Source organism: Spea bombifrons, chromosome 2 (genome assembly GCF_027358695.1).
Source record: "Spea bombifrons isolate aSpeBom1 chromosome 2, aSpeBom1.2.pri, whole genome shotgun sequence".
NCBI lineage: Eukaryota > Metazoa > Chordata > Amphibia > Anura > Pelobatidae > Spea > Spea bombifrons.
In genome coordinates, this window is record NC_071088.1 from 139826163 (window position 1) to 139843497 (window position 17335).

A 17335-nucleotide genomic window follows, 5' to 3' on the forward strand; every position below is an offset into this window, starting at 1 on the left:
AGAGCGGCACTTCAACCCGACAGCTAGTGGAAGCCGAGGGAAAAAAAATTAAAAAGTTACAAAAAAAAAAGTACAAAATATTCCACCGTTTGTAAAAGAAAAATAACAACACGCTGCCCTCTGCTGCCGGTATTTGGTATTACACATAATGCGCTACACATCACCCTTTTAACCCTTTAAGGACGCAGGTGTTTTACAATAATTTACACTTGGAGACTGCACGTTTAATGCATCTGTTTTCACGTCCTCAATAGTTGGTGGTGAAAAAAAAAAGCTTGGAATTTTTACACAATTTTTTTTGGGGGGGGCATTTAATGTTTTTTTTTAAACCCTTGGACAAAATGCCTCCTAACTACTCACTTAACTGCTAGTAAGTAAACCAAACCGTGCCAAACTTATTAGCTAATGCGCCCCAAGCAAGGTGTTAATATGTTATACTTTGGTGTAAGACCAATGGCTTTGTCCCAGCTGGACCCTCTGCGGCCGGCATCTTCACCGCATTAAAAGGCATGCAGCGCTTCTAAGACACAGAGCGCCTACATATGACACACAGCCAGTAGTGTACCTAAAGGGGGCCGGAGGGCGGTATGTCGCGGGTACCACTCCTCAGGGGGGTGCCCGGTGGCCTGACGGCCGCCTAACGCAAACCCGAAGCTTACTGATGTGGTGCCTGCGCACTGTATGAGGAAACTCTTTTCCTGCGCAGGAGAAGCAGGAACCTGGTAGTGATGTTCTTTTCATGAACCAATCGTTCTTTTGAACCGATTCTTTTCAATGAACCGGGTGAATAAGTTCAGTAGACTGAACTACTCATTTGTAACCATTCAGTCTTTGAATCGTTAACTGCACTGGAAATACGATCCTAGAGTGAGTCATCTGCACAGCACACAGACACAGCAATCAGGTTAACGTTCAGAGCAGCTCTGAGTCATCGATTCACTGATTTAAAGAACCGTTCAGAGCAGCTCTGAGTCATCGATTCACTGACTCAAAGAACCGTTCAGAGCAGCTCTGGGTCATTGATTCACCGACTCAAAGAACTGTTCAGAGCAGCTCTGAGTCATCGATTCACTGACTCAAAGAACCGTTCAGAGAAGCTCTGAGTCATCGATTCACTGACTCAAAAAACTGTTCAGAGCAGCTCTGAGCTACCAGTTCTTTAAATCAAAGCTCAGAGCAATATACAATATAACCTTATCAAATTAATTAAATTAACTCCTCAGTACTCACCATTAAATTAACCCTAAAGACCCCATAAACCATAACTGCCTCTAAGTTAACCCCCCCCACCTCCCCTAACTTTCAGCACCCCAAATATTAATCTTATACTTACTGTGTTTAGTTGCCGAGTAGGAGGATTCATAGACTATAATGAAAGAGGCGGGGCCAATCATCAGTGTGACCGCAGGGAGGGACTGGGAAGCAGTAACTGCTGTGAGTCACATTGAGTGAACCGATGAATCAGTTTACGAATTGATTCACTTTACTGATCCCAACTTCCCACCACTAACTCAAACGCTCGCCGCTGAGCAACTTACTCTCCTGCTGTTGGCTTTTCCATCAACTCATGAGGAGGCTTGCCCTTCCAGAAGTACGCGCCGCTTCGCATCTTGTGTTAACCCCTTAATGACAATACTGTTTCTTACTCGTAGTATATTGTGGGACAACGGCTCTTTTAACGTTTTTCAGTGTGATTTTCTTCTTTCTCATTTCATGCTCCCACACATATTATATATTGTTTTTTTCACGACAAACAGGGTTTTTTTTAGATACCATTATTTTTATCATATCATCTAATTTACTATAAAAAAAATGATAAAATATGGTGATTTTTTGTTAAAAAATTATTTTCTCACTTCTTAAACAAAATACTTTTACTCGTCTGCAAAAACTAATAAAAAAAAACTGCTAAGTAGATTCTACTATTTGTCCTGAGTTTAGAAATTCCCAGTGTTTTCATGTTTTTTTGCTTTTTTCTGCACTATATGGGGCAATAAGTACCAGTAGCGTTTTGCTATTTCAAAACCATTTTTTCCCCAAAGCTGGTCATTCTGCCCCCCATGTGCCATTTCGGGTATCTTTGAAGCCGGCCAATGAAATTTACCCCATCAAATCATACATTTCATACAACTAGACACCCTATGGGCATTTATCATGCCAATATGTTAACTCTTTCCTCTTTTTTAATGCCAATATTTTAACTCTTGCTCATTAAAAACTTTTTTTTTGTGAGAGTGGGGATTTTACCATATTTTTATGAAAAAAAAATTTGAACGTTTTTGAACATTTTTTTTTTTTTTTTTACTAATCACCCTGATTAGTGAGCTGGGCTCCATTGACTGGCCTTCTTTGAAGAGAGGAAGGGGCCATAAGGCTCCCATTCCTCCTCCAGCAAAGTCCAGGCTTCATTGCCTCTAAAAAGAAAACAGTGTCCAAAACAATGGTGACCAAAATCGTGTGCCAAAAACATTGTGAGGGCCGCACCGTGAATTCAAAAAGCTGTGAATCAGATAAAGGGGAAATTAATAGGCACTCGTGAACAACGAAGTGATGTATAAATTAAAGAAAAAATAATTTAGGGGCAGACCATTGCAGGCCTAGCCAGGTTAAAAAATAAATCATCTTAACCCCAGGACCTGATGGTACGAGGGGAAAAGGTAGTGTAGGAAGACCGCCAGTGAGATTGTGCGCTCACCATGTGCAGTGGCGGGCAAATACCACAAACGATGACCCCAGCATTTCTGCCGGGGCAAATCAGCACCTCAGGCTCCATTGCTTTCCCAGCCCTAAGGCCAGAGAATCAGCGTATCCCAGCCTCCACCAAAAGGGAAACTACACTTGATCTTAGCCAAAAAGCGACACAGTTCATGCTTAAGAAGCAATTCCGATCCCTTCCTAAGCTGTTTCAGCAGGGCAATGCCACGATCTTTGATGATCAGTGCGGCGGATGACATTTGTCTTCCGGGAAGGGCTTTCCTCCCCGGATCCACGGTCAGCCTCACTTGTGAGGCTTCCGTGGATGCTGCAAAACCCGCTCATCGCAGCCATGCAGCTACATATACAGGCTTTATTGTTAAAGTTGCTTTTGATGACTGTTCCTTTCTTCCCGAGGGCAGGTTAGGAGGGGGAACGCGCAAGCTGAGTGGTTACTTCTCGTAGCGACGCGTCGAGCTGTGCTTTCTGCGGATGCGGCCTTAATTGTGTTTGTTGGCCTCTTTCGAGGGCCTTCCTTCTGTGCCGACCGTACTAGCTTTCAAGGCAGGCCTACTCTTAACAGGATAGACACCTCGCGAGGGGTTTATGTGGCCTATGTTTCATGAGCCTTTCATGGAAACGTTCTGCGTACCAACATCAAATGGTAGCCAAGTCCTGTTGCCCGGCTCGTTCGTTAAGGTCGCCAAGGGGTAAATGCTCCTTCCCCGGCGCGAGGTCCCGCTGATGGGCGGTGCTACCGCGTGCAAATTTTTGTGCTGCAAAGCGCTCTGGGAATGCTGGATTTTACGAGCGCAGCTTAACACGGGAAGACTTTTCCCTGAAGGGCAACGATGAGGAATTTCCTGTGTGCAGGCACCTTGTCCACGCAGCTGTTCTGCACAGAGCCGAGTGTTGGAGCAGTAACCCCCACCACGACTTTAGCGAGGGGTGTGGAAGTGGCGCCCCCCACCATCTCCTATGGCAACTCATACTTACCTGGCAGGGGAGATACCCTGATCACGAAGGGGGTTCTCCCAGGGTGAGGCTCAGCCATTGCACTCCGGCTGTGCTGACCCCTGCGATTTCCCCAAATGCGGGAAACTCGACTGCATAATTTCTGGTAGTGGGGGACTGCGTTCGCGCTTTCCCCTGATCATCCCGGTTTAACGATAGAGCCCGGGGATTATCTCCGGTATCAGCTGGTGGTTCTCCAGGCGTGGCCCTTGCCGCTGCCTCCTAAGGGGGCTGCTCTAGCGCCTTAAGGCGCGCCTCCGTTATGGTTAGGGAAAAGGGTGCCGCCCCAGGCTCTTTGCGGCCTCGTCAGGTGTTGCTCCTGCGTCAGAGACAATATATCTGCATAAGCCCCACCCCTGGGAGGTCTTAAATCTTAAACGTGTGGTCTCATCACTCACGCTTCTCTGGTTGGTTTTTTTTCCTTCTTGCTTTTCCAAAGCATGCAAAAACGCCATCACAGAGCGTCCTCGGCCAAGCCGCTGATGTTGCCGTTCTGCGCTGCCTCGCAGCCTGCCTTGGATGTAATGTATGTTCAGTGGTTGAATAAACGCAATCTAGCCTACTTCACGCATTGACTTCTAAGAAAAAGCGTTACGAATTGGTTTTTTTTTTGTCTGTTTTCATAAGATTCATGCATTGCAAAGTCTTCTTCTCTTTCGGTGTTGTGCGAATGTCTTAGCTTTAGTTTGTCGCTGCAAGCTATATAGCGATGCCTTTTGGTGGGACGGTGTCCCTCGCAGGGCGGACGTCAAGACTATACTTTCAGGGATCGTTTCTATAGCGCCCGACCGGAGAAACGTGCTCGGAAGTGGTCAGGCTCGGTAACCGTGATGAAGAGCTCACGTGCGTTCCCCTGAGCGCGAAGCGAGTATCAAGCGCCGTGGCTAACGGCTGCCTGTTGCTTTTGATGACTGTTCCTTTCTTCCCGAGGGCAGGTTAGGAGGGGGAACGCGCAAGCTGAGCGGTTACTTCTCGTAGCGACGCGTCGAGCTGTGCTTTCTGCGGATGCGGCCTTAATTGTGTTTGTTGGCCTCTTTCGAGGGCCTTCCTTCTGTGCCGACCGTACTAGCTTCGAGGCAGGCCTACTCTTAACAGGATAGACGCCTCGCGAGGGGCTTAATGTGGCCTATGTTTCATGAGCCTTTCGTGGAAACGTTCTGCGTACCAACGTCAAATGGTAGCCAAGTCCTGTTGCCCGGCTCGTGCGTTAAGGTCGCCAAGGGGTAAATGCTCCTTCCCCGGCGTGAGGTCCCGCTGATGGGCGGTGCTACCGCGTGCAAATTTTTGTGCTGCAAAGCGCTCTGGGAATGCTGGATTTTACGAGCGCAGCTTAACACGGGAAGACTTTTCCCTGAAGGGCAACGATGAGGAATTTCCTGTGTGCAGGCACCTTGTCCACGCAGCTGTTCTGCACAGAGCCGAGTGTTGGAGCAGTAACCCCCACCACGACTTTAGCGAGGGGTGTGGAAGTGGCGCCCCCCCACCATCTCCTATGGCAACTCATACTTACCTGGCAGGGGAGATACCCTGATCACAAAGGGGGTTCTCCCAGGGTGAGGCTCAGCCATTGCACTCCGGCTGTGCTGACCCCTGCGATTTCCCCAAATGCGGGAAACTCAACTGCATAATTTCTGGTAGTGGGGGACTGCGTTCGCGCTTTCCCCTGATCATCCCGGTTTAACGATAGAGCCCGGGGATTGTCTCCGGTATCAGCTGGTGGTTCTCCAGGCGTGGCCCTTGCCGCTGCCTCCTAAGGGGGCTGCTCTAGCGCCTTAAGGCGCGCCTCCGTTATGGTTAGGGAAAAGGGTGCCGCCCCAGGCTCTTTGCGGCCTCGTCAGGTGTTGCTCCTGCGTCAGAGACGATATATCTGCATAAGCCCCACCCCTGGGAGGTCTTAAATCTTAAACGTGTGGTCTCATCACTCACGCTTCTCTGGTTGGTTTTTTTCCCTTCTTGCTTTTCCAAAGCATGCAAAAACGCCATCACAGAGCGTCCTCGGCCAAGCCGCTGATGTTGCCGTTCTGCGCTGCCTCGCAGCCTGCCTTGGATGTAATGTATGTTCAGTGGTTGAATAAACGCAATCTAGCCTACTTCACGCATTGACTTCTAAGAAAAAGCGTTACGAATTGTTTTTTTTTTGTCTGTTTTCATCAGATTCATGCATTGCAAAGTCTTCTTCTCTTTCGGTGTTGTGCGAATGTCTTAGCTTTAGTTTGTCGCTGCAAGCTATATAGCGATGCCTTTTGGTGGGACGGTGTCCCTCGCAGGGCGGGCGTCAAGACTATACTTTCAGGGATCGTTTCTATAGCGCCCGACCGGAGAAACGTGCTCGGAAGTGGTCAGGCTCGGTAACCGTGATGAAGAGCTCACGTGCGTTCCCCTGAGCGCGAAGCGAGTATCAAGCGCCGTGGCTAACGGCTGCCTGTTGCTTTTGATGACTGTTCCTTTCTTCCCGAGGGCAGGTTAGGAGGGGGAACGCGCAAGCTGAGCGGTTACTTCTCGTAGCGACGCGTCGAGCTGTGCTTTCTGCGGATGCGGCCTTAATTGTGTTTGTTGGCCTCTTTCGAGGGCCTTCCTTCTGTGCCGACCGTACTAGCTTTCGAGGCAGGCCTACTCTTAACAGGATAGACGCCTCGCGAGGGGCTTAATGTGGCCTATGTTTCATGAGCCTTTCGTGGAAACGTTCTGCGTACCAACGTCAAATGGTAGCCAAGTCCTGTTGCCCGGCTCGTGCGTTAAGGTCGCCAAGGGGTAAATGCTCCTTCCCCGGCGCGAGGTCCCGCTGATGGGCGGTGCTACCGCGTGCAAATTTTTGTGCTGCAAAGCGCTCTGGGAATGCTGGATTTTACGAGCGCAGCTTAACACGGGAAGACTTTTCCCTGAAGGGCAACGATGAGGAATTTCCTGTGTGCAGGCACCTTGTCCACGCAGCTGTTCTGCACAGAGCCGAGTGTTGGAGCAGTAACCCCCACCACGACTTTAGCGAGGGGTGTGGAAGTGGCGCCCCCCACCATCTCCTATGGCAACTCATACTTACCTGGCAGGGGAGATACCCTGATCACGAAGGGGGTTCTCCCAGGGTGAGGCTCAGCCATTGCACTCCGGCTGTGCTGACCCCTGCGATTTCCCCAAATGCGGGAAACTCGACTGCATAATTTCTGGTAGTGGGGGACTGCGTTCGCGCTTTCCCCTGATCATCCCGGTTTAACGATAGAGCCCGGGGATTGTCTCCGGTATCAGCTGGTGGTTCTCCAGGCGTGGCCCTTGCCGCTGCCTCCTAAGGGGGCTGCTCTAGCGCCTTAAGGCGCGCCTCCGTTATGGTTAGGGAAAAGGGTGCCGCCCCAGGCTCTTTGCGGCCTCGTCAGGTGTTGCTCCTGCGTCAGAGACGATATATCTGCATAAGCCCCACCCCTGGGAGGTCTTAAATCTTAAACGTGTGGTCTCATCACTCACGCTTCTCTGGTTGGTTTTTTTTCCTTCTTGCTTTTCCAAAGCATGCAAAAACGCCATCACAGAGCGTCCTCGGCCAAGCCGCTGATGTTGCCGTTCTGCGCTGCCTCGCAGCCTGCCTTGGATGTAATGTATGTTCAGTGGTTGAATAAACGCAATCTAGCCTACTTCACGCATTGACTTCTAAGAAAAAGCGTTACGAATTGTTTTTTTTTTGTCTGTTTTCATAAGATTCATGCATTGCAAAGTCTTCTTCTCTTTCGGTGTTGTGCGAATGTCTTAGCTTTAGTTTGTCGCTGCAAGCTATATAGCGATGCCTTTTGGTGGGACGGTGTCCCTCGCAGGGCGGGCGTCAAGACTATACTTTCAGGGATCGTTTCTATAGCGCCCGACCGGAGAAACGTGCTCGGAAGTGGTCAGGCTCGGTAACCGTGATGAAGAGCTCACGTGCGTTCCCCTGAGCGCGAAGCGAGTATCAAGCGCCGTGGCTAACGGCTGCCTGTTGCTTTTGATGACTGTTCCTTTCTTCCCGAGGGCAGGTTAGGAGGGGGAACGCGCAAGCTGAGCGGTTACTTCTCGTAGCGACGCGTCGAGCTGTGCTTTCTGCGGATGCGGCCTTAATTGTGTTTGTTGGCCTCTTTCGAGGGCCTTCCTTCTGTGCCGACCGTACTAGCTTTCGAGGCAGGCCTACTCTTAACAGGATAGACGCCTCGCGAGGGGCTTAATGTGGCCTATGTTTCATGAGCCTTTCGTGGAAACGTTCTGCGTACCAACGTCAAATGGTAGCCAAGTCCTGTTGCCCGGCTCGTGCGTTAAGGTCGCCAAGGGGTAAATGCTCCTTCCCCGGCGCGAGGTCCCGCTGATGGGCGGTGCTACCGCGTGCAAATTTTTGTGCTGCAAAGCGCTCTGGGAATGCTGGATTTTACGAGCGCAGCTTAACACGGGAAGACTTTTCCCTGAAGGGCAACGATGAGGAATTTCCTGTGTGCAGGCACCTTGTCCACGCAGCTGTTCTGCACAGAGCCGAGTGTTGGAGCAGTAACCCCCACCACGACTTTAGCGAGGGGTGTGGAAGTGGCGCCCCCCCACCATCTCCAATGGCAACTCATACTTACCTGGCAGGGGAGATACCCTGATCACGAAGGGGGTTCTCCCAGGGTGAGGCTCAGCCATTGCACTCCGGCTGTGCTGACCCCTGCGATTTCCCCAAATGCGGGAAACTCGACTGCATAATTTCTGGTAGTGGGGGACTGCGTTCGCGCTTTCCCCTGATCATCCCGGTTTAACGATAGAGCCCGGGGATTGTCTCCGGTATCAGCTGGTGGTTCTCCAGGCGTGGCCCTTGCCGCTGCCTCCTAAGGGGGCTGCTCTAGCGCCTTAAGGCGCGCCTCCGTTATGGTTAGGGAAAAGGGTGCCGCCCCAGGCTCTTTGCGGCCTCGTCAGGTGTTGCTCCTGCGTCAGAGACGATATATCTGCATAAGCCCCACCCCTGGGAGGTCTTAAATCTTAAACGTGTGGTCTCATCACTCACGCTTCTCTGGTTGGTTTTTTTTCCTTCTTGCTTTTCCAAAGCATGCAAAAACGCCATCACAGAGCGTCCTCGGCCAAGCCGCTGATGTTGCCGTTCTGCGCTGCCTCGCAGCCTGCCTTGGATGTAATGTATGTTCAGTGGTTGAATAAACGCAATCTAGCCTACTTCACGCATTGACTTCTAAGAAAAAGCGTTACGAATTGTTTTTTTTTTGTCTGTTTTCATAAGATTCATGCATTGCAAAGTCTTCTTCTCTTTCGGTGTTGTGCGAATGTCTTAGCTTTAGTTTGTCGCTGCAAGCTATATAGCGATGCCTTTTGGTGGGACGGTGTCCCTCGCAGGGCGGGCGTCAAGACTATACTTTCAGGGATCGTTTCTATAGCGCCCGACCGGAGAAACGTGCTCGGAAGTGGTCAGGCTCGGTAACCGTGATGAAGAGCTCACGTGCGTTCCCCTGAGCGCGAAGCGAGTATCAAGCGCCGTGGCTAACGGCTGCCTGTTGCTTTTGATGACTGTTCCTTTCTTCCCGAGGGCAGGTTAGGAGGGGGAACGCGCAAGCTGAGCGGTTACTTCTCGTAGCGACGCGTCGAGCTGTGCTTTCTGCGGATGCGGCCTTAATTGTGTTTGTTGGCCTCTTTCGAGGGCCTTCCTTCTGTGCCGACCGTACTAGCTTTCGAGGCAGGCCTACTCTTAACAGGATAGACGCCTCGCGAGGGGCTTAATGTGGCCTATGTTTCATGAGCCTTTCGTGGAAACGTTCTGCGTACCAACGTCAAATGGTAGCCAAGTCCTGTTGCCCGGCTCGTGCGTTAAGGTCGCCAAGGGGTAAATGCTCCTTCCCCGGCGCGAGGTCCCGCTGATGGGCGGTGCTACCGCGTGCAAATTTTTGTGCTGCAAAGCGCTCTGGGAATGCTGGATTTTACGAGCGCAGCTTAACACGGGAAGACTTTTCCCTGAAGGGCAACGATGAGGAATTTCCTGTGTGCAGGCACCTTGTCCACGCAGCTGTTCTGCACAGAGCCGAGTGTTGGAGCAGTAACCCCCACCACGACTTTAGCGAGGGGTGTGGAAGTGGCGCCCCCCCACCATCTCCAATGGCAACTCATACTTACCTGGCAGGGGAGATACCCTGATCACGAAGGGGGTTCTCCCAGCGTGAGGCTCAGCCATTGCACTCCGGCTGTGCTGACCCCTGCGATTTCCCCAAATGCGGGAAACTCGACTGCATAATTTCTGGTAGTGGGGGACTGCGTTCGCGCTTTCCCCTGATCATCCCGGTTTAACGATAGAGCCCGGGGATTGTCTCCGGTATCAGCTGGTGGTTCTCCAGGCGTGGCCCTTGCCGCTGCCTCCTAAGGGGGCTGCTCTAGCGCCTTAAGGCGCGCCTCCGTTATGGTTAGGGAAAAGGGTGCCGCCCCAGGCTCTTTGCGGCCTCGTCAGGTGTTGCTCCTGCGTCAGAGACGATATATCTGCATAAGCCCCACCCCTGGGAGGTCTTAAATCTTAAACGTGTGGTCTCATCACTCACGCTTCTCTGGTTGGTTTTTTTTCCTTCTTGCTTTTCCAAAGCATGCAAAAACGCCATCACAGAGCGTCCTCGGCCAAGCCGCTGATGTTGCCGTTCTGCGCTGCCTCGCAGCCTGCCTTGGATGTAATGTATGTTCAGTGGTTGAATAAACGCAATCTAGCCTACTTCACGCATTGACTTCTAAGAAAAAGCGTTACGAATTGTTTTTTTTTTGTCTGTTTTCATAAGATTCATGCATTGCAAAGTCTTCTTCTCTTTCGGTGTTGTGCGAATGTCTTAGCTTTAGTTTGTCGCTGCAAGCTATATAGCGATGCCTTTTGGTGGGACGGTGTCCCTCGCAGGGCGGGCGTCAAGACTATACTTTCAGGGATCGTTTCTATAGCGCCCGACCGGAGAAACGTGCTCGGAAGTGGTCAGGCTCGGTAACCGTGATGAAGAGCTCACGTGCGTTCCCCTGAGCGCGAAGCGAGTATCAAGCGCCGTGGCTAACGGCTGCCTGTTGCTTTTGATGACTGTTCCTTTCTTCCCGAGGGCAGGTTAGGAGGGGGAACGCGCAAGCTGAGCGGTTACTTCTCGTAGCGACGCGTCGAGCTGTGCTTTCTGCGGATGCGGCCTTAATTGTGTTTGTTGGCCTCTTTCGAGGGCCTTCCTTCTGTGCCGACCGTACTAGCTTTCGAGGCAGGCCTACTCTTAACAGGATAGACGCCTCGCGAGGGGCTTAATGTGGCCTACGTTTCATGAGCCTTTCGTGGAAACGTTCTGCGTACCAACGTCAAATGGTAGCCAAGTCCTGTTGCCCGGCTCGTGCGTTAAGGTCGCCAAGGGGTAAATGCTCCTTCCCCGGCGCGAGGTCCCGCTGATGGGCGGTGCTACCGCGTGCAAATTTTTGTGCTGCAAAGCGCTCTGGGAATGCTGGATTTTACGAGCGCAGCTTAACACGGGAAGACTTTTCCCTGAAGGGCAACGATGAGGAATTTCCTGTGTGCAGGCACCTTGTCCACGCAGCTGTTCTGCACAGAGCCGAGTGTTGGAGCAGTAACCCCCACCACGACTTTAGCGAGGGGTGTGGAAGTGGCGCCCCCCACCATCTCCTATGGCAACTCATACTTACCTGGCAGGGGAGATACCCTGATCACGAAGGGGGTTCTCCCAGGGTGAGGCTCAGCCATTGCACTCCGGCTGTGCTGACCCCTGCGATTTCTCCAAATGCGGGAAACTCGACTGCATAATTTCTGGTAGTGGGGGACTGCGTTCGCGCTTTCCCCTGATCATCCCGGTTTAACGATAGAGCCCGGGGATTGTCTCTGGTATCAGCTGGTGGTTCTCCAGGCGTGGCCCTTGCCGCTGCCTCCTAAGGGGGCTGCTCTAGCGCCTTAAGGCGCGCCTCCGTTATGGTTAGGGAAAAGGGTGCCGCCCCAGGCTCTTTGCGGCCTCGTCAGGTGTTGCTCCTGCGTCAGAGACGATATATCTGCATAAGCCCCACCCCTGGGAGGTCTTAAATCTTAAACGTGTGGTCTCATCACTCACGCTTCTCTGGTTGGTTTTTTTTCCTTCCTGTTTTTCCAAAGCGTGCAAAAACGCCATCACAGAGCGTCCTCGGCCAAGCCGCTGATGTTGCCGTTCTGCGCTGCCTCGCAGCCTGCCTTGGATGTAATGTATGTTCAGTGGTTGAATAAACGCAATCTAGCCTACTTCACGCATTGACTTCTATGAAAAAGCGTTACGAATTGTTTTTTTTTTTGTTTGTTTTCATAAGATTCATGCATTGCAAAGTCTTCTTCTCTTTCGGTGTTGTGCGAATGTCTTAGCTTTAGTTTGTCGCTGCAAGCTATATAGCGATGCCTTTTGGTGGGACGGTGTCCCTCGCAGGGCGGACGTCAAGACTATACTTTCAGGGATCGTTTCTATAGCGCCCGACCGGAGAAACGTGCTCGGAAGTGGTCAGGCTCGGTAACCGTGATGAAGAGCTCACGTGCGTTCCCCTGAGCGCGAAGCGAGTATCAAGCGCCGTGGCTAACGGCTGCCTGTTGCTTCTGATGACTGTTCCTTTCTTCCCGAGGGCAGGTTAGGAGGGGGAACGCGCAAGCTGAGCGGTTACTTCTCGTAGCGACGCGTCGAGCTGTGCTTTCTGCGGATGCGGCCTTAATTGTGTTTGTTGGCCTCTTTCGAGGGCCTTCCTTCTGTGCCGACCGTACTAGCTTTCGAGGCAGGCCTGCTCTTAACAGGATAGACGCCTCGCGAGGGGCTTAATGTGGCCTATGTTTCATGAGCCTTTCGTGGAAACGTTCTGCGTACCAACGTCAAATGGTAGCCAAGTCCTGTTGCCCGGCTCGTGCGTTAAGGTCGCCAAGGGGTAAATGCTCCTTCCCCGGCGCGAGGTCCCGCTGATGGGCGGTGCTACCGCGTGCAAATTTTTGTGCTGCAAAGCGCTCTGGGAATGCTGGATTTTACGAGCGCAGCTTAACACGGGAAGACTTTTCCCTGAAGGGCAACGATGAGGAATTTCCTGTGTGCAGGCACCTTGTCCACGCAGCTGTTCTGCACAGAGCCGAGTGTTGGAGCAGTAACCCCCACCACGACTTTAGCGAGGGGTGTGGAAGTGGCGCCCCCCCACCATCTCCTATGGCAACTCATACTTACCTGGCAGGGGAGATACCCTGATCACGAAGGGGGTTCTCCCAGGGTGAGGCTCAGCCATTGCACTCCGGCTGTGCTGACCCCTGCGATTTCCCCAAATGCGGGAAACTCGACTGCATAATTTCTGGTAGTGGGGGACTGCGTTCGCGCTTTCCCCTGATCATCCCGGTTTAACGATAGAGCCCGGGGATTGTCTCCGGTATCAGCTGGTGGTTCTCCAGGCGTGGCCCTTGCCGCTGCCTCCTAAGGGGGCTGCTCTAGCGCCTTAAGGCGCGCCTCCGTTATGGTTAGGGAAAAGGGTGCCGCCCCAGGCTCTTTGCGGCCTCGTCAGGTGTTGCTCCTGCGTCAGAGACGATATATCTGCATAAGCCCCACCCCTGGGAGGTCTTAAATCTTAAACGTGTGGTCTCATCACTCACGCTTCTCTGGTTGGTTTTTTTTCCTTCTTGCTTTTCCAAAGCATGCAAAAACGCCATCACAGAGCGTCCTCGGCCAAGCCGCTGATGTTGCCGTTCTGCGCTGCCTCGCAGCCTGCCTTGGATGTAATGTATGTTCAGTGGTTGAATAAACGCAATCTAGCCTACTTCACGCATTGACTTCTAAGAAAAAGCGTTACGAATTGGTTTTTTTTTTGTCTGTTTTCATAAGATTCATGCATTGCAAAGTCTTCTTCTCTTTCGGTGTTGTGCGAATGTCTTAGCTTTAGTTTGTCGCTGCAAGCTATATAGCGATGCCTTTTGGTGGGATGGTGTCCCTCGCAGGGCGGACGTCAAGACTATACTTTCAGGGATCGTTTCTATAGCGCCCGACCGGAGAAACGTGCTCGGAAGTGGTCAGGCTCGGTAACCGTGATGAAGAGCTCACGTGCGTTCCCCTGAGCGCGAAGCGGGTATCAAGCGCCGTGGCTAACGGCTGCCTGTTGCTTTTGATGACTGTTCCTTTCTTCCCGAGGGCAGGTTAGGAGGGGGAACGCGCAAGCTGAGCGGTTACTTCTCGTAGCGACGCGTCGAGCTGTGCTTTCTGCGGATGCGGCCTTAATTGTGTTTGTTGGCCTCTTTCGAGGGCCTTCCTTCTATGCCGACCGTACTAGCTTTCGAGGCAGGCCTACTCTTAACAGGATAGACGCCTCGCGAGGGGCTTAATGTGGCCTATGTTTCATGAGCCTTTCGTGGAAACGTTCTGCGTACCAACATCAAATGGTAGCCAAGTCCTGTTGCCCGGCTCGTGCGTTAAGGTCGCCAAGGGGTAAATGCTCCTTCCCCGGCGCGAGGTCCCGCTGATGGGCGGTGCTACCGCGTGCAAATTTTTGTGCTGCAAAGCGCTCTGGGAATGCTGGATTTTACGAGCGCAGCTTAACACGGGAAGACTTTTCCCTGAAGGGCAACGATGAGGAATTTCCTGTGTGCAGGCACCTTGTCCACGCAGCTGTTCTGCACAGAGCCGAGTGTTGGAGCAGTAACCCCCACCACGACTTTAGCGAGGGGTGTGGAAGTGGCGCCCCCCACCATCTCCTATGGCAACTCATACTTACCTGGCAGGGGAGATACCCTGATCACGAAGGGGGTTCTCCCAGGGTGAGGCTCAGCCATTGCACTCCGGCTGTGCTGACCCCTGCGATTTCTCCAAATGCGGGAAACTCGACTGCATAATTTCTGGTAGTGGGGGACTGCGTTCGCGCTTTCCCCTGATCATCCCGGTTTAACGATAGAGCACGGGGATTGTCTCTGGTATCAGCTGGTGGTTCTCCAGGCGTGGCCCTTGCCGCTGCCTCCTAAGGGGGCTGCTCTAGCGCCTTAAGGCGCGCCTCCGTTATGGTTAGGGAAAAGGGTGCCGCCCCAGGCTCTTTGCGGCCTCGTCAGGTGTTGCTCCTGCGTCAGAGACAATATATCTGCATAAGCCCCACCCCTGGGAGGTCTTAAATCTTAAACGTGTGGTCTCATCACTCACGCTTCTCTGGTTGGTTTTTTTTCCTTCTTGCTTTTCCAAAGCATGCAAAAACGCCATCACAGAGCGTCCTCGGCCAAGCCGCTGATGTTGCCGTTCTGCGCTGCCTCGCAGCCTGCCTTGGATGTAATGTATGTTCAGTGGTTGAATAAACGCAATCTAGCCTACTTCACGCATTGACTTCTAAGAAAAAGCGTTACGAATTGGTTTTTTTTTTGTCTGTTTTCATAAGATTCATGCATTGCAAAGTCTTCTTCTCTTTCGGTGTTGTGTGAATGTCTTAGCTTTAGTTTGTCGCTGCAAGCTATATAGCGATGCCTTTTGGTGGGACGGTGTCCCTCGCAGGGCGGACGTCAAGACTATACTTTCAGGGATCGTTTCTATAGCGCCCGACCGGAGAAACGTGCTCGGAAGTGGTCAGGCTCGGTAACCGTGATGAAGAGCTCACGTGCGTTCCCCTGAGCGCGAAGCGAGTATCAAGCGCCGTGGCTAACGGCTGCCTGTTGCTTTTGATGACTGTTCCTTTCTTCCCGAGGGCAGGTTAGGAGGGGGAACGCGCAAGCTGAGCGGTTACTTCTCGTAGCGACGCGTCGAGCTGTGCTTTCTGCGGATGCGGCCTTAATTGTGTTTGTTGGCCTCTTTCGAGGGCCTTCCTTCTATGCCGACCGTACTAGCTTTCGAGGCAGGCCTACTCTTAACAGGATAGACGCCTCGCGAGGGGCTTAATGTGGCCTATGTTTCATGAGCCTTTCGTGGAAACGTTCTGCGTACCAACGTCAAATGGTAGCCAAGTCCTGTTGCCCGGCTCGTGCGTTAAGGTCGCCAAGGGGTAAATGCTCCTTCCCCGGCGCGAGGTCCCGCTGATGGGCGGTGCTACCGCGTGCAAATTTTTGTGCTGCAAAGCGCTCTGGGAATGCTGGATTTTACGAGCGCAGCTTAACACGGGAAGACTTTTCCCTGAAGGGCAACGATGAGGAATTTCCTGTGTGCAGGCACCTTGTCCACGCAGCTGTTCTGCACAGAGCCGAGTGTTGGAGCAGTAACCCCCACCACGACTTTAGCGAGGGGTGTGGAAGTGGCGCCCCCCACCATCTCCTATGGCAACTCATACTTACCTGGCAGGGGAGATACCCTGATCACGAAGGGGGTTCTCCCAGGGTGAGGCTCAGCCATTGCACTCCGGCTGTGCTGACCCCTGCGGTTTCCCCAAATGCGGGAAACTCGACTGCATAATTTCTGGTAGTGGGGGACTGCGTTCGCGCTTTCCCCTGATCATCCCGGTTTAACGATAGAGCCCGGGGATTGTCTCCGGTATCAGCTGGTGGTTCTCCAGGCGTGGCCCTTGCCGCTGCCTCCTAAGGGGGCTGCTCTAGCGCCTTAAGGCGCGCCTCCGTTATGGTTAGGGAAAAGGGTGCCGCCCCAGGCTCTTTGCGGCCTCGTCAGGTGTTGCTCCTGCGTCAGAGACGATATATCTGCATAAGCCCCACCCCTGGGAGGTCTTAAATCTTAAACGTGTGGTCTCATCACTCACGCTTCTCTGGTTGGTTTTTTTTCCTTCTTGCTTTTCCAAAGCATGCAAAAACGCCATCACAGAGCGTCCTCGGCCAAGCCGCTGATGTTGCCGTTCTGCGCTGCCTCGCAGCCTGCCTTGGATGTAATGTATGTTCAGTGGTTGAATAAACGCAATCTAGCCTACTTCACGCATTGACTTCTAAGAAAAAGCGTTACGAATTGTTTTTTTTTTGTCTGTTTTCATAAGATTCATGCATTGCAAAGTCTTCTTCTCTTTCGGTGTTGTGCGAATGTCTTAGCTTTAGTTTGTCGCTGCAAGCTATATAGCGATGCCTTTTGGTGGGACGGTGTCCCTCGCAGGGCGGGCGTCAAGACTATACTTTCAGGGATCGTTTCTATAGCGCCCGACCGGAGAAACGTGCTCGGAAGTGGTCAGGCTCGGTAACCGTGATGAAGAGCTCACGTGCGTTCCCCTGAGCGCGAAGCGAGTATCAAGCGCCGTGGCTAACGGCTGCCTGTTGCTTTTGATGACTGTTCCTTTCTTCCCGAGGGCAGGTTAGGAGGGGGAACGCGCAAGCTGAGCGGTTACTTCTCGTAGCGACGCGTCGAGCTGTGCTTTCTGCGGATGCGGCCTTAATTGTGTTTGTTGGCCTCTTTCGAGGGCCTTCCTTCTGTGCCGACCGTACTAGCTTTCGAGGCAGGCCTACTCTTAACAGGATAGACGCCTCGCGAGGGGCTTAATGTGGCCTATGTTTCATGAGCCTTTCGTGGAAACGTTCTGCGTACCAACGTCAAATGGTAGCCAAGTCCTGTTGCCCGGCTCGTGCATTAAGGTCGCCAAGGGGTAAATGCTCCTTCCCCGGCGCGAGGTCCCGCTGATGGGCGGTGCTACCGCGTGCAAATTTTTGTGCTGCAAAGCGCTCTGGGAATGCTGGATTTTACGAGCGCAGCTTAACACGGGAAGACTTTTCCCTGAAGGGCAACGATGAGGAATTTCCTGTGTGCAGGCACCTTGTCCACGCAGC

General features: G+C 52.4%; 18 non-coding genes across 18 annotated transcripts; all 18 read left to right on the forward strand.

Moving 5' to 3' along the window:
- Positions 1 to 3682: 3682 nt before the first annotated feature.
- On the forward strand, positions 3683 to 3846 carry LOC128480761 (U1 spliceosomal RNA). The gene has a single exon (XR_008350548.1). It is a non-coding gene; the product is annotated as a U1 spliceosomal RNA (small nuclear RNA).
- A 612-nt stretch (positions 3847 to 4458) lies between these two features.
- LOC128481157 (small nucleolar RNA U3) lies at positions 4459 to 4674 on the forward strand. The gene has a single exon (XR_008350915.1). It is a non-coding gene; the product is annotated as a small nucleolar RNA U3 (small nucleolar RNA).
- A 536-nt stretch (positions 4675 to 5210) lies between these two features.
- LOC128481090 (U1 spliceosomal RNA) lies at positions 5211 to 5374 on the forward strand. Its single transcript, XR_008350863.1, has one exon. It is a non-coding gene; the product is annotated as a U1 spliceosomal RNA (small nuclear RNA).
- Positions 5375 to 5985: 611 nt separating this feature from the next.
- LOC128481158 (small nucleolar RNA U3) lies at positions 5986 to 6201 on the forward strand. The gene has a single exon (XR_008350916.1). It is a non-coding gene; the product is annotated as a small nucleolar RNA U3 (small nucleolar RNA).
- Positions 6202 to 6737: 536 nt separating this feature from the next.
- Positions 6738 to 6901, forward strand: LOC128480762 (U1 spliceosomal RNA). The gene has a single exon (XR_008350549.1). It is a non-coding gene; the product is annotated as a U1 spliceosomal RNA (small nuclear RNA).
- A 611-nt stretch (positions 6902 to 7512) lies between these two features.
- Positions 7513 to 7728, forward strand: LOC128481159 (small nucleolar RNA U3). Its single transcript, XR_008350917.1, has one exon. It is a non-coding gene; the product is annotated as a small nucleolar RNA U3 (small nucleolar RNA).
- A 537-nt stretch (positions 7729 to 8265) lies between these two features.
- LOC128480763 (U1 spliceosomal RNA) lies at positions 8266 to 8429 on the forward strand. Its single transcript, XR_008350550.1, has one exon. It is a non-coding gene; the product is annotated as a U1 spliceosomal RNA (small nuclear RNA).
- A 611-nt stretch (positions 8430 to 9040) lies between these two features.
- On the forward strand, positions 9041 to 9256 carry LOC128481160 (small nucleolar RNA U3). The gene has a single exon (XR_008350918.1). It is a non-coding gene; the product is annotated as a small nucleolar RNA U3 (small nucleolar RNA).
- A 537-nt stretch (positions 9257 to 9793) lies between these two features.
- On the forward strand, positions 9794 to 9957 carry LOC128481098 (U1 spliceosomal RNA). Its single transcript, XR_008350870.1, has one exon. It is a non-coding gene; the product is annotated as a U1 spliceosomal RNA (small nuclear RNA).
- A 611-nt stretch (positions 9958 to 10568) lies between these two features.
- Positions 10569 to 10784, forward strand: LOC128481161 (small nucleolar RNA U3). The gene has a single exon (XR_008350919.1). It is a non-coding gene; the product is annotated as a small nucleolar RNA U3 (small nucleolar RNA).
- Positions 10785 to 11320: 536 nt separating this feature from the next.
- On the forward strand, positions 11321 to 11484 carry LOC128480993 (U1 spliceosomal RNA). Its single transcript, XR_008350771.1, has one exon. It is a non-coding gene; the product is annotated as a U1 spliceosomal RNA (small nuclear RNA).
- A 612-nt stretch (positions 11485 to 12096) lies between these two features.
- LOC128475520 (small nucleolar RNA U3) lies at positions 12097 to 12312 on the forward strand. The gene has a single exon (XR_008346576.1). It is a non-coding gene; the product is annotated as a small nucleolar RNA U3 (small nucleolar RNA).
- A 537-nt stretch (positions 12313 to 12849) lies between these two features.
- On the forward strand, positions 12850 to 13013 carry LOC128480764 (U1 spliceosomal RNA). The gene has a single exon (XR_008350551.1). It is a non-coding gene; the product is annotated as a U1 spliceosomal RNA (small nuclear RNA).
- Positions 13014 to 13625: 612 nt separating this feature from the next.
- Positions 13626 to 13841, forward strand: LOC128475497 (small nucleolar RNA U3). The gene has a single exon (XR_008346555.1). It is a non-coding gene; the product is annotated as a small nucleolar RNA U3 (small nucleolar RNA).
- A 536-nt stretch (positions 13842 to 14377) lies between these two features.
- LOC128480994 (U1 spliceosomal RNA) lies at positions 14378 to 14541 on the forward strand. Its single transcript, XR_008350772.1, has one exon. It is a non-coding gene; the product is annotated as a U1 spliceosomal RNA (small nuclear RNA).
- A 612-nt stretch (positions 14542 to 15153) lies between these two features.
- Positions 15154 to 15369, forward strand: LOC128481162 (small nucleolar RNA U3). The gene has a single exon (XR_008350920.1). It is a non-coding gene; the product is annotated as a small nucleolar RNA U3 (small nucleolar RNA).
- Positions 15370 to 15905: 536 nt separating this feature from the next.
- LOC128480979 (U1 spliceosomal RNA) lies at positions 15906 to 16069 on the forward strand. Its single transcript, XR_008350758.1, has one exon. It is a non-coding gene; the product is annotated as a U1 spliceosomal RNA (small nuclear RNA).
- A 611-nt stretch (positions 16070 to 16680) lies between these two features.
- Positions 16681 to 16896, forward strand: LOC128481165 (small nucleolar RNA U3). Its single transcript, XR_008350922.1, has one exon. It is a non-coding gene; the product is annotated as a small nucleolar RNA U3 (small nucleolar RNA).
- Positions 16897 to 17335: the final 439 nt, after the last annotated feature.